This window comes from Eulemur rufifrons, chromosome 4, assembly GCF_041146395.1.
Source record: "Eulemur rufifrons isolate Redbay chromosome 4, OSU_ERuf_1, whole genome shotgun sequence".
Taxonomy (NCBI): Eukaryota; Metazoa; Chordata; class Mammalia; order Primates; family Lemuridae; genus Eulemur; species Eulemur rufifrons.
In genome coordinates, this window is record NC_090986.1 from 39,046,408 (window position 1) to 39,059,465 (window position 13,058).

Here is a 13,058-nt window from a genome sequence, read left to right on the forward strand (position 1 = left end):
GATCTTTTTTCCACACAACTGAGCTACCTCCATGAAGAAGCTAAAATTTGCATGATGCCAGGTTAGATTGGTTTTAGAAATAAATCATTATTTCTTTACCTTTTGTTTTCATTCTCCCTTATAATCTGAGATAATTTGGCCAGTCTAATGGCTGCCCTATTTATGGTACATTTTTTTATACTTTGATCAAAACTGTGACTTTTTTTTTACTAGTATTCTTTTTTTTTTGAAACAGAGTCTCACTTTGTTGCCCAGGCTAGAGTGAGTGCCGTGGCGTCAGCTTAGCTCACAGCAACCTCAAACTCCTGGGCTTAAACGATCCTACTGCCTCAGCCTCCCAAGTAGCTGGGACTACAGGCATGTGCCACCATGCCTGGCTAATTTTTCTATATATATTTTTTGTAGTTGGCCAGATAATTTCTTTCTATTTTTAGTAGAGATGGGGTCTCGCTCTTGCTCAGGCTGGTCTCGAACTCCTGAGCTCAAACGATCCACCTGCCTCGGCCTCCCAGAGTGCTAGGATTACAGGCATGAGCCACTGCGCCTGGACTTTTACTAGTGTTCTTGATGTGTCTATACAAACTTGTTTGGGTAAATAGCTTATTAAAGAAGCATTAATCTCTCTCTCCCCCTATCATTTGTCCCCTCTCTTTCTTCCCCCCTCATTCTCCCTTTTCTAACTTTTTGAGTGTTTTCCTTTCTTGTGTCCATTTTCTTTCAAATAAATAAATGCCCCCTCAGTCTTATCTAATCAGATAAAAAATTATTCAGCATGTAAAATGACCCAGTTAACAATAGGATAAACAGTCTGACATTTAGATGGGTTGTCTTTTTTCTCGGAAGTGACTTGTGGATCTGGTACCGTGAGCCTCCTCGCAGACGGGTGACTGTGAGGTCACTGCTCCTAATACTGGCCCTGCCAGTCGGTTGTGTAGTCAATTGTTCTGTCCCTAGTTTTTCTCCACCTCCCTCTCTTTCTTTTCTTTTTCCTTTCCTTTCCTTTTTTTTTCATTTAGCTAAAAAAGTAATTCTTAATGATTTGTAAAATGACAAAATTCCCCCGGGAACTTTGGTGCTAATATTGTTTGTCCTCATCCCTCTGAGAACCAGTGACTAAATGATCACTTTAGGCAGAAGAACCAATAGCAATGAAAGAGTGGCGGGGGTCTTAGCTGTACGTGTGAACCTGTCAGCGGGAGTGGTGGGGTCGCCCACCAACAGTCTCTCTGCGGGAGGGACTGGGGATCTAATAGAGAACTCGTTCCATGTGAAGAGGTCGCCATACAGGAGAAGCTGGATCCAGTAACGACACTTAGGATTCCTGAAGGGAAGGGAGATTCTGGGCATCTCTCAGGTGGCAGCAAATTCTTCCCCCCTCCACCAACTGGACTCATGGCTGAGCCTTCCAATGGCTCCTGAGTAGGATCTGTAAGTTAGAACGGAAAGACCTGTGTGGCACAGTTAAGACTGGGGGCACAACATACTGATTTGGTTGTAGCCATCTGACAGTGGAATACACAAGGAGAGAGAGACATGCTTATCTACTTCACAAACCAAAAGCCACCCGAACTATGTGGGGGTGAGAAGCTTTGCAGAGGTCTGAGCTATCAGAGAAGAAAAAAAAAAAAAAAGCGATATTTGTGCTGTTACTACAAATTGACTCAACTTGCTCCAAGTGTGATTTCTGAAGAGACTCAGCCACAAAAAGGCAGCGTACAATCATGCTGCTATGCATCAATATTTAGTTCCCAACCCCATTTCCATTTAGTCTACTCTTTGAGAAGATAAAATAATGAGTTCTATCGTGAGAAAATAGGTCACCAGTTTGATAAGAAAGAGGATGGATCGTGAAGTATGAGGGAAACAGGCCAGCAGAATTAACAAAGGTAATTAAGGTAGCAGAAGCAAGAGAAGCTGGTTATCATATTACCAGATATCTTTCAACTGAGCGGAAAAGAGAGTTATTCACGTACATGTATTCACAGGAGGCAGAAAAAGAGAGCAAAAATAACCATGAAAACTGACACTGGAAATTAAAGAGGAGGAAATAGAGTAGTTAATTCTTGTCTTCAGCCTAGTTTTTTTTTTCCCAAGCTGAAAAATGATAGTGAACTACATAAGCAAAGCTAGAATAAAATTACTGTGAAGTAATACTAACTTTAAGCAGCCTCCTTTAAGTGTCTCCTCGCTATTTGTCAATTCACCTAACAAACATACAAGAACATTCATTTTTTTCTTCTTAAACTATCCACAGACAGGGCAATTTTCATCCACCGAAAGCATGTGTTTCTTCATGCATTGGTGCATGCTGAATAGGGTTGTCCTTTTTCTAAATCATCATCTGCTTGCCTGTGCAATTTCCATGAGCAAACATGGGTATTTGCACATGCAAATGGAAGCACATGAAAATAATATGTGCTCGGTATTAGTGGGCACAGCCAGGGTTTGGTTTTTTTGGAGTTAAAAGCCTGTAAGTGCTGCACAGATTTCTGAGAAAGCTTCATTTAGCAAGCACAATTCATGAGCCAAAGCAAGGAATTATAATGCCATTAGCTAAATATCCCTTTGTGAAGAAAATAAAATTTTTTAAAGGATTTAGAATTATAGGATGCTTTAAAGGGTAACATTTGACTAGGATACGGTATGTTAAGTTTTGGCTCTGAAGTATTTACTAATATGTTATGGGTTTGAAGTGTACAGTATTGTCTTTCAATTTTCTCTTAAACTATCACTTTAAAGATTACATAATTACAAAAAAAGTGAGAGTGTAGACATTCAGAGATATATTGCCAAATAATATTAAAAAAGCAAAAGATTACAAAAGTTAGCAAAAATTAGTATAATACACAGAGCCAAGCTTTTTCTTGTAGAACACATAATATTTTACTATTTTTAATATTTGACCATTTTACTAGTGCAATATTCTAATTCATATGTCTTATAGCTATACTTACACACGTATCCATACCTTGAGGAATCTAGTGGTTTCTTCCAGTCAGAAATCTTCCAGCCATGGCTTAAGATGTGACTTTGGATGCCCTCCCTATTCTAATTTTTTTTTTTTTTTTTTTTGAGACAGGGTCTTACTCTGTTGTCCAGGCTGGTGTGCAGTGGTATGGTCATAGCTCACTGCCACCTCAAACTCCTGGGCTCAAGCCATCCTCCTGCCTTAGCCTCCCAAGTAGCTGGCACTACAGGCACATGCCACCACACATGGTTGATTTTTTTTCATTTTAATTTTTTTTTAGAGACAGGGTCTGGCTCTGTTGACTAGGCTGGTCTTGAACTCCTGGCCTCAAGCAATCCCCCTGCCTTGGCCTCCCAAAGTGCTGGGATTACAAGCCTGAGCCACTGTGCCTAGTCGGCTTCCTCTTCTTCTTTTAAAAATTTTTTAGAGACAGGGTCTTGCTGTCACCTATTCTAAAATCTTTTAAAGCCACCCTGCTCATAGACTTTGAAACTTGAATCTCACCTTTCATGACATTAACACAACTTTCGGTTTGTATTTCCACAAAGTAATTTCCTTAGTTAAGCTATTCTGAAGCATTGTTTAGGAATTTCTAGTTCCTTAATACATTGTTTCTCATCACATTTTTTTTTAAAAGAAAAGGAATATTTTACAAAGGGGGAAAAAGGAGGTTTTACTGGACCTTCCAAATGTGAAACAACTGATTGAAAGTAAAAATTAAATCAATCAACTGGAATTATTATATACCATGATGAGCAATGAGTCAAATGATTTTTTCCTTATTATTTATTGTCAGTAGTTTCTTGAATTGAGACAGCAGATTGCATTTTCCAAAGAGGGCTGCAACTCAACTTCCTGTCCTACATGTTCTTCTAGAACCTTGCCACTACCCTCTCAAGTGAAATCAAATTTTCTTTTCCTTTAATTTGGGCAGCTTGTGAGTTGCTTCTAGGTGGTAGAATGTGGTGCAAGTGACACTGATTTCTGAGGCTTGGTCATAGAAACCAGTGCAGCTCTGCCTTGTTGGCTGGGACACTCACTTTTGGAACCCTGACCCAACATGTAAAAGTCCGATCTGCAGCATGTTAGGGGCGGGGCTGCAGAACTCTGCCAACCTCACCCCGACCTCTGTCAGTGGAAAAATTTTCTTCCATGAAACTGAGAAAGGGGGTGGTGGACAGCAGGAGGTGAGCAGTGGGGGAGTGAGCAAAGCTTCATCTGTGTTTACAGCCACTCCCCATCGTGGGCATCACCACCTGAGCTCCGCACCCCCCCCCCATGGAAAAATTGTCTTCCATGAAATGGGTCCCTGGTGCTGGTACCAAAAAGGTTGAGAACTGCTGATTTAAAGTATACAGGAAGATGTGTGTAGCTTATATGCAAATACTACATGCTGTTTTATGTAAGGGACTTGACCCTCCATGGATTTTCATATCTGCAGGTGTTCATGGAACCAATGCCCCATGGACAAAGAGGGAGGACTGTAATTTGTTATGAAGCCATGGTAACGAGAACTGTCTGCAGGTTCCTTGAGACAAAATGTTCAAATCCAAACAGTCAGGAAGTACCATCTCATATCGCAGGGTCCATTTGGGATAAGATGATGGGCTGCTTATTTCTAAAAACTAGTGATATTTAATACTTGCCCAGGGAGAAAGTTACCGGTTAATTATTTTAAGGTCAATAGTCTCTATTTAAAAATAAGTTACATATAAATAAAGTATATACAAAAGTCTATTTTTGAAAGATCATATTCGTAAATTGTCAGACTAGGGATTCATTGCACAGAGCACCCTTGGAACAGAGATAGTTTGAGCTTGGCCAAGAGGCATTTTGCAGTACACATAGATAAGGGTTAAGCTGCTCCTGTTTGGTTTTCAGTCTTCTTTTTCTTTCTCCTCCCCCTTTCTTTTCTTCTTCCTAGACACTGGCCCCTCACACAGTGGTGGTTGTACTTACGTGGTGTCCAGCTATGTGTGATAAAGAAAGAAGTGAAAGTGATTTATGATAAGCCCCTCATCACACATATATCTGATCATGGGAAAAGTTACTTATGTGTGAAATAAACATGGACTTTCTGTTTTACCTCATAAGATATGGTGAGAAATAACCAATGAATTCTTTTTACCAAAGATTTTAGAAATGACAGTGCCTAATGATTAACGATGGAAGACAGATCCATGCCTAGAGAATTCCAACAGAAAAGTGTAATAATAACTTTCCAGTATATTGCACACATACTTAATGGAAAAAAGAAGAATTCTAAGAGGAATAAATAATTTGGAGTGGAAAGCAGACATGTACGATAAAGAAATAGACTCCAGTGAGAAAACAATTCTCAGCAACAGCTCCTGCATTCCCAGTAATTCCCATGTGTCTATAGTTAGACGTGGAGGGTTCTGCAACCCTAGGTACATTATTCATACGATAGTCAAGTGAGAAATGGAGTGGGTGAAATTATGTGAGCCAGTTAAAATTGGAACGGTAGTGAGAGTTGCTGCAACTATTAGAGCAAACAGACTTCAGAATTGTACAAGTGAGGAATCAGTAATGGAGAATAAGGTCCTGATCCAGTTTTGTATTTTCAAACATGTGCTTCAAAATAGTGAAACTTTTGGAACTGATTTGGGATGATTTCCATGTTAAATTCTCCTTGTTTATAAAGGAAACTCCAAGTGTTACAAAAAGGCTTAAAATTTACCTTATTTCTTTCTTCAATACCCTGCAATGCCTAGGCTGACGCACAATGGTCTGTAAATACACCTCCTCAGCAGGAAACTTTCACAGGACACACCCTACTTTCCCCTTCTCCCTGGCTCTGCTGGTGGCAGGGGACGTTGGGAGAGTGGGGTGAGTGAGTCGCAGGGTGCAGGGAAGGGAAGGATGAGCCTTCCAGGCAGTCTCTGTTGGTGCTCACAGTGTCGGTCAGAAGGGCGGTAAATGCTGCTGCAGGAAGCCTCAAAGCAGCACCTGCTACCTGTCGCCTGCAGGAATGTTCTTTTCCTGTCAGGGGCAGAAGGGTTTTGTCAAGATCCAGCTGGTTCTTTGTGGTCACTAACTTTGCACCCTGGTCAGGGACCTGTATTAATTGGTGTTCAATTAATATTCAGTTGAATGTATAAACGATAGGTGTTCTCTAATCTGCTACTGTCCCTTCCCAGCACCTTCTGATTTACCCTCCCACGGTCTCTCTGATTTCTCTGCTCAGTATAGGGTCACGGGAAGCTAATTACACACAAATGCACATGAATAAAAATAGTAACAACAATATTAGTAATACTTTTTGCAAGGGCATCTAACATTTGTTAAGTGGTTACCATGTTCCAGGCATTGTATTATCTAATGCGATCCTCACAACAGCAGCGTGATAAATGACATCGGACTCCTTTTCTGCACAGATGAGGAAATGGCAGCTCAGAGAGGTGGAGCTTTTCTTGAGCTTTCTGGGATGTGAGGAGGATGTCAGTGGGGCAACGGAGGGAGCGAGGCTGCGCGGCCCTAGGACAGGGTCTCTTCCTGAGGAACCAGGCAGTACTGAAGTGTGTTTTACTGCCTCTGGTCTTCTCCTTTACTTTTCTGTCTGAGATGCATTTGTACAAATGGCCAGCACACTGGCAAGTTTTCTAGATCCTGCCTTATCAGAGATTCATAGCCCAGTGATTCTCAAAATGTGGTCTGGGGATCACATTTTTAGAACCCCGTGATAATTTTAGGTCTGTGAAGTCTTAAAACATGTCTGCAGAAGCAGAGGTGAAAATCTTATCCTTCATTAAGCTAGATGCCTAAGAGATTTGCAAAATTTAAAAACTGCTACTTTTCTTAAAAAATTTTTGCTTTGGAAAGTATAGTTTTTTTTGGTAAAAATATGTTATTATGTTACTATATAATGAATATATTATGTTAAATAGCTTAATAAATTAATATTTTAAAAATTTCTCAGTTTGAATTTCTGGTACTATAAATATCAATATAAACAAAAGCCCTTTTGGTTCCAGAATGGAAAGACTTGAGAAGTACTGATACAGTTATTCCCAAACCCATGTATAGTGTATTTTTGAATACCCATTATGCTCAAGGACTGTGCTAGGTGGAAATTAAAAGGTAACTCTGGCATGGGCCCAGACTTGGAGTAGCTCCAAAGTTTACATATCATTGACATGTAGACATAATTATGGGATACTTAGTACTACTATGGCAGAGATACCCAAAAACCCCACAAATTTTTCTGAACTGAATTCAATTCAAAATCAAATTGCAATCCTATAACACCTGAGGTATTTCCAACATCCCCATTATACAGGTAAGGAGACTGAGGCTCACAGTGGAAGTGATGTGGCCAAAGTCCCCCAGCTAGTGAGTGGTGGACCAGGTTAGCCAATTCAATCCCCAGGGTATGTTTCTCTTTTCATCAGGATTTCCTCAGTTTTGTTTGTTAGTCTCCAATGTTTTTGGATTGTATAATATATATAAATCTCAGAATTTGAATTGTTAAAGAAAATTAACAAATCTCTTTGGGGACAATTTGTAGAGTACATTAACGATCCTTATTCAGTAAAATCATTTGGTATAAGTTATGATAAATTATGTTTTAGAGAATGAAAGATTATTCATTACTTATTTAAAATGTTAGTACTTGAATTTACCCTTTACTGGGGTAGGGAAGGATCCCATTTCATTGTTAAATTGAATATATGCAGTAATGTCTTAAGAGGAATTTCTATGTTTTACTTTTATTCAATTTCATTAAAATGTAAAAAGAATATGACTCAAAAAGAACCAACCTTCAAATAAACATATGAATAAGTAAAGTAAAATACAATATATAAATCTGCTGGGAAAATCACCCTGTGCGAACTGATATGATTTCACTCTGTGCAAAACCATGTCCATTTCAGACGATACTCAGTGCAATAAATGTGGCTCAGCAGAACTTTTATTCAATAAGGAAACCTTCATAAATACAGACCTTGTGCATTTTACTTGATTTGCCCTAGAAGTGCATTTTGTTGAAACATAACTTTAAAAAGCTTATGAAGACATCCCCATATATTCAGAAATACTATTCTTTCCTGTAAAAAAAAAAAAAGCAACGGCAGCCCGTGAATCCTTTAATCATGAGCATTAAAGACAGTCTGTTCAGAGATTGCAAGGCTGCTGACTCAAGTTAATATTTTCTTGGCTTGCTTCTGGGCTGCTAGCTATCTTTGCATGTGCATGATGCTGATGTAGAATGACATTTGCACCTGTTGTCCCCATCCTATGTTAATTAGCGTAGTGCCCTAAGTAGTAACCAGGCCATCACATCCAAACAGAAGCCATTAACATATTGCAGCTGTCATGACTAAGAAAGATACTGGAGCTGGAGATGTGCGCATCCCTGCATACCTTGGCTCAGTTAGCAAAGCTCTTCCAATTGGAGTCACTTGGGAGAGGAAAAGAAGCGTGGGATGTAGCCAGTCAGGAGTGAAAGAATACATTTTACTGCAGGTTTACTTTCATGTATTATGCATAGCCTTCAAGGTCACTGCATGATCATTTATAAGATTTTAATGAGATATCAAAGTGGAAAGAATGGAATATAATTAATGGAATCTTATTGAAAAGACAGACAGGTATAATAAGAGCCTCCAAATATAATGCAGTCTTCCAAATTCTAGAGCTAAGTAGGAGACTAAGTATCAAAATCATACGAAGGGAGGGAGGGTTACCTTCATTACCAAAGGCCTCTCTGTACTGCTCTTTTCAGCAGTGCAACAATTTGAAAAATTAAAGAACAGGTAGAAGTTTCTGTAAGAGAGTAATGATAGGTACTTGAGTTAGAACACACAGATCCTTTCTAAACCCAGAGGAGGTAAATGACCTATTCCAGGACTTCAAGAAGAAGAGCTTCTATTAAGAATGGGTATCTTCTATGAATCATTGGATCAGGGCATGAGGTCAGCTATCTTATGCCAGTGAGCACTCCATTCCCCAGAAGGTGTTTTGTTCAACATACAGCCAGGTTTCTTTGAAGTTAGTTTGGTTTTATATATATTTTCAACTTGTAAAAATTGCTTAGCTCACACAAATGCTGGTTAAAATGTAGACACATAGCACAGGAAAAATCCAGATTGATGAGTACCTAGTTAACCAGAAACTTCACTCAACTGACTTGTTTTATTTATTTATTTTTTTTTTGCATTCAACCTATGATAAAGAGGCAAATGAAAAGAAATTAAGCAGACAACAGGATTTCATAAAAAGAAAAAACACACCAAAACAGCTTGTGAGATATGTCCTGAGGATTGATATCCATGCTACTAAATTTTTTAGATCTTTATACCCACATTTCTGTTCAGGGAGAACTGATGTTAAAAATAATGATCCCCAGGCCCAGAGGATTTTGAATTCTTTCATGATTCATCAAAGAAAAACAGATTCCATTCAGCACACTCTTCTAACTAAAGCAGGAATGTATAGTATGGTTTGGAAAGATTTTATAGCTAAAAATATTGGGGGAAAAGATCTCTCTTTGGTTAATCACTTAACCCCAAAATCTAGATATTTAATTCCTTAAACATTCAGTTAATTTCATTAAACCCCAAATTTTGTCTTTAAATGCAAGTTTTTTAGTGTGAGTATGAATTTCTTTTTAGGGTAATAGTAAAGAATGGAGACCTCATCTAAATTTTTTCTTGCATATTATCTGCTGGAAAGTTGCTTTGTAAAATAGTTTTGTCACCTGGGAAAATATTGGCACCTGTACTTACCCAATACCCAACAATTTAGTCAACTTCATATGTATGTAAATATGGGACAGAGGGAATACGACACAGCTAAATCATTTATATTGAAACTATACTACACATTGATTAGCTAAATGACTAAATTTTTCACTCTTTGGTAGCAGTAGTTTTGGAGTTGGAGAGATAAGATCTTTTTGTACTTGTAGGGCTGCCATAAATCAAAAAGAATGGTAGTATTTTGAAAAATTTTCCTTTACTGGTTGTGAAAAAATGCAATAAAATCATTAATTTACTGACGATCCAGGAATTTTTATGTAAATGTCTCACAATGCTTTCAAAATTGTATTCTCTTTTCTGGTTTATTTATAAAGAAATTAGCCATGCTTAAAAGATACTCAATCAGATGAAAAAGTAAAAAAAAAAAAAACTTTACTTCTGCAAATATTTTATTATACAGCATTTGACTATTAAGAAACAACTAGAAATAATGGGCATATATTTTAAATTTTCACCAAGATAATTGAGCTCATTTAATCATCAGTAGATAAGTTAATAGCTTCATTAATATCAGTGAAAAATCTGAGCATAGAGTTTTGTCTCTAATTCCTGTTTAACACTGGGGTAATGAGGATGTGCTACATTCTTTAGGTGCACTATTACACAAGTAGTTACTAATACGTCTTCTTCAATCTGTAGCCACAAATACTAGTACCACCATTTACATTTTCTCCCAGCTATGACTGCACAAAATTTGGTACTGGAGGGTGGTAAACAAATAACCATTTTAATTTAATCAACCATCCGAGACACAGGAGATAAAAATAATTTAAAATTCATGAAGAAACCATCTTACCATTTTTAAAAGGTTAAGTTCCCCTAAGCTATGAAAGAAAAACACCCTCTGAAGACCTGGGGAAGCAGTAAACACTGGTGGTAAGTGACAGGAATTGATCCTCCTTGGCTGTGCCTGTCATGTCTCTAAATTTTATTTCCACCATCTCTAGAATGCTATGAAAAGAGAGAGTGGGTGCCGGACTATGGCCTGAGGGCTTGGTACCTGGGTCTCTGACTTTTTCTCAATTAGGAGGCCTCCCTGCCTGAAGGAGAGACATGCGTCTGACTGGGGCATGGACAGTTGCAAGGTATTGATTAGCCATAATGTGAAGTCAAATCTGAATAAGAAAGACCTTCATCGGAGACAGCATGCCCTCTAAGTCAAGGGTCCAGAGATTTTGATGAGCTCTGTTTCCTTTCTGAGAGAGAGAGAGAGAGAGAGAGGAGAGAGAGAGTTCCAGTTTCCTTATAAAGGCTCTCTTGGTAAGAAAGTCCAGTGGACCTTCTGTCAAAAAAGCCGAGTCTTCAGATTTGACAGGCACTTGTTAGTTTTTCATCCCAGATCACTCCACATTCAGAGAAGAGAAGAAAAGAAGATTGCTAATATTGCTGGGTGCCCGAAAGTCAGCCTTGCATTTGTGCTAGGAAGTTTCAGCTGCCTTCCTCGACATTAAAGAAAACACAAACCCTACCTGGTATGGAAGGTCTTTTTCGACAATGCTGGCCTCATTACAACACAGTACATAGAACACTCACTAATTAAAACATTATTTAGATCATAAACAACCAAAATATGGCTTTTAGTTGAATTTAAAAAAATTTCTTCTCTTGCAAATAATATCTTTGCATCTCTTTATGGATCCTTTATTTTGACTTTTTTTCATTAAAAATATATTGGTGTCTTCTGTTTGTACTATGTTTTTAAGGCAGTTCTGTGCATCATCTACCTTGGGCCTTTACAACAGTCATGTGAAGGAGAAGGTCCAAGTGTCATTATTCTTATGTGAAGAATGAAGAAACAAGGATATACACAGAGACTGTAAGATTGTGCAAGTTCATAAAGATAATGTGAGCATCAGGATTAGAACTTAAGCATCCTGTCTCCTATTCTGGCTTTCTTATTCTAGAACCAGAATGAAATCATCCTGACTTCCAAATGATCCATTTCCAGAGTCATGACTGAATGCAGTCTGGGTGACTTCATTCTAGAATTATCATACTTTAGTAACCTATTCAGCAATGACTGTTTTATCTCTAAAATTATCAAGGATAGAAACAATGCCTTCTGCATCCTCTCTTCACTTTCACATTTCTGCTGGGGACTAAACAAACTCATGCCTACTAGGAATGTTCTCCCTTTCTTCCAGTAGTCCATTAACATGCCTGTATGTATTCATTCAATCATGTGTTCTTCTGGATTTTAAATTTCCTATGTTTCGGGGAAATGTTTATCTTAGTCACTGTTGTACGCCCCATCTAGCATCCTGTCTGACCTCAAGCAGTTGTTCAATAAATGTCAGTCACAGAAACAAACAAACAGATGAGTGAATAGAAGCGCTAGAGACCAAAAGGAGTACCATTATCAGATTAGACACTATTGCTAGATCTCTCTATAAATTGACACAATACAGTCTGCGACAACTGATGCCTTTATCAAATTTAACAGAACTTTATTAGAAGTCCGGGAGCTCTCATCAGAGGCTAGGCTCCATAAGACAGCAGTCATGCTCTTTCACTGCCTGGCACAAAGGAGGCACAAAATCAGTACTTGTTGAAATGACTGCAAAAAACAAATTCTTTCTACTCTTTCCCCCCTTCTGTTTCTAATATATATGACAACATTAAAAAGTAATATTTGAGTACTGCATGTTATGTACTTAATGTGCATGATTGCTTTTATTTCTCAAATAACCCCAAGAAGTAGGTACAGTTATTATCTCCATTGTAGAGACTCGTAAAATGAAGTTCAGAAAGGTCATATGACTTGCCCAAAGTTGATAAGTGGTGGGGCCAGTGTTCTGACCCAAGTCAGATTCCAGGGTGAGCATTCTTAACTACTCTGTTAGTCTTCCTCTTGGACACATTGCACTGCTTTCTTTCTGAAGAGAAATAGTAGCAAACAGTTGTGTAGTACTGTGTGCTAGCTATTGTTCTAAACACATTGCATGGGTCAATTAAATTCTCATATCTCCTCACATCAACCTTCTAATGTAAATTCTATTATTTTACTCATTGTGCTGATAAGACAATGGAGGCCCAGAGAGTGTAAGCAACATGCCTCAAACCACACAGCCAATAATAGTGGAAATAGGAAAGGAATCCAGGCTCTCTGATCCTAAAGTCAATGCTCTGAACCACTTTGGAATACTAATACTGTCTCTTGATGAAGTTTGAGTAGTAGTTAAGCTTTTCTTTAATCCATAGTACTTACCCCATAATAGAATATCCTTAGCATGCATAGTCTATGTCTCTCATTTGGTACTTACCCCAAAGTGTGGTAATGTTTTTCTTGTAATGTCTAATTTTTCTTA